General features: G+C 38.9%; 1 protein-coding gene across 1 annotated transcript in view; it reads right to left on the reverse strand.

Annotated features, from left to right (window-relative positions):
• Positions 1-1,867, reverse strand: part of LOC138861864 (uncharacterized) — a 137,840-nt gene extending 135,973 nt beyond the window's left edge. Inside the window, exon 1 of the mRNA XM_070122263.1 lies at positions 1,069-1,867. The gene's annotated coding sequence lies outside the window, so the exon portion shown is untranslated. The remainder of the gene's footprint in view (positions 1-1,068) is intronic.
• Positions 1,868-2,500: the final 633 nt, after the last annotated feature.

The following is a 2,500-nucleotide window of genomic DNA, read 5'->3' on the forward strand; positions in this document are numbered from 1 at the left end:
GGGAGTGGCCGAGGTTTCAGACGCGGGAAGTCGGTAAACACGTGTAACTTGACTCACCTGTTGTGATGCAGACAGAACTAACCTACAACAACACTTTTTAGTTGTGTTTATTTCTTTCGGCGATGTGGTGTACGTGTATCATGAAAAAGAGAAACAAAAATGCAGATTTACACCACGAATCCGCCATTATTAGAGATTTCACACACAGTGTATATTATTCTTTCATATTTCACAAAACAGCAATGCAAAGGAAAAAAACGATATTTTATGCTTTCGGTAGTTCCACTCTCCGCAAACAGGTCATTGTTATACAACAGATATTTCTTGTCTCGTAAGAAATCTCGTATTTTCGTAATTTTCATATATCTAGTATAAATAAAACTATAACAACTACAGGCCGGTTGTTAAAAGATTTATTCGTTACCAAAACATCGTCATAAGCCATAAAGCGGTTATTCATTCAAATTCTCCAATCGATAACGGAAACGAAAATTTGAATGGTAAATCATGATTCTTTTTTTTCATCATTTTCCGACAGCAACAACAACAGCATAAAAGAGTCACATAATGTATTGTATATTTCCATGTAATTCATAAAGATAAACGGAATTCCTTAATCATAGTAAGGTTGAGTCAACGGTGGTTCAGTGCGTCTGCATTAAGTACTTGAATAAATAAATAACGTTATCAATTATTTCCATTAAAAAAATCATCATTTTACATGTTTTATAGCAAATCCAATATCAAGAATAATATTTTCTCCATTTTTTTCCTCTTTTTTATACAGTGATATAGGCCTGCATCTGGTTTTGAAAATTACCCTTTTCTCTAGATTTTGCTGGCAATGCCTGTCCCTGTTCTTAAAATGGTTTATGAAAAATCAGATACTCGATAGTAGGTAAATGAAACCTTTTCACTGTTGAAATATAAATCATTTTTGAATAGGATCATGAACTCCCAACGGAAAAATACGCACTGAACCCCTGAACAGTCACGTGACTTAACCTTTTAGATACTTAATTATAGCAAATCCTATTAAAATTAACAAAAAGGGATGTAGTTACTCACTTGTCGCTGTTCCTTTTAGCGGGTACTGCTCTGGCGAATTTCCTCTGTGCTCTTGTAATGGTAACAAAATAACATTATTTACACATTCACCATTTTCACTTTTCGCTCCTTTCTTTCCATATTCACTATTTTTCACTTACTTTAGATACCTGTGTGGTTATTAACGGAATATTTTCTGAGGTAATTTGGGCGATTCGTGTAGCGCAGTGAGCTAAATTTTCTAAGGATAGCTTTTGTTGCACTTCGTATTGGGTAAATCTAACCTAGGTTTTGGGATCTTTCCGTAATATCGATGTTGATATATTTTTATATAATGTGAGAGCCACGTGGAGATTCACTCACTATAGAACCAAGCTTCGACATCCGTTATATGTGACGGAACTAAAACAAAGTGCAGTGCGGTATTTTCAGCTGATTTTGGTCGGAGGAAAACGAAAAAAACAAAACAAAAAATTCGCATTCGTCAACAGCGTGCATACTCACGGTGCCATTTTCATGTTCTTTGCTTTGCCCGCGCTAACACTTGACGCTGACACCGATCTGCGCTTTCGCCTGACTAAAGAGAGTCGGTCCGACAGCCATTTGAGCGGGTGCGACCAACCACGGCTGCGTCCCCCTCAGGTGTCCACGTGAAGGCAGGGTCGCCGCACGCAACTACACTCTCTACACGTCCAACCTGGGCCGAGTCACCAGCCGCACTGACGTAGGACACCGTCGCCTCATCCCTCGCCGCCCCGCGCTGCCGCTGCTATTTGCCGCTGCCCGCCCACCGCCTACCGCCCACCGCTCCTCCATCACTCCCTTGTTACCGGCGACACACGACTTATTTCGCGAGATGAACAGCAACAGGTAGGGCGAACAGGGGCGGGGCAACACCTCACAGCGTCCAAAGCAGAGGCAGAAAGCGCGAGCCGCCTGCGAGCCGGGGAAGCGGGTGGCGCCACGGGTGAGCTTCTTCCAACGCTGGTTCAATAGAGCTCCTCGCAAGGAAGCCGGGCGAGGGAGCTCTCTTCTTTACATAATGAGTGTTAGTGTATATTCTGAGCCACCGAGATATCGAAAACTTATATTTCTGCTAAAGTAGAGGCTTGGATCACGGCTGTGAAGACAGTGTAATTTTAAGACAAAATTACACACACGTGTGTGTGTGTGTGTTTATATATATATATATATATATATATATATATATATATATATGTGTGTGTGTGTGTGTGTGTGTGTGTGTGTGTGTGTGTGTGTATATATATATATCATATACACAGATTAAATATATATCCATATATATATACACATTATATATATATATATATATATATATATATATATATATATACATATATATATAACTATACACACACACGCACAAACACACACACACACATATATATATATATATATATATATATATATATATATATATATATATATATAT

This window comes from Penaeus vannamei, chromosome 5, assembly GCF_042767895.1.
Source record: "Penaeus vannamei isolate JL-2024 chromosome 5, ASM4276789v1, whole genome shotgun sequence".
NCBI classification, from domain to species: Eukaryota; Metazoa; Arthropoda; class Malacostraca; order Decapoda; family Penaeidae; genus Penaeus; species Penaeus vannamei.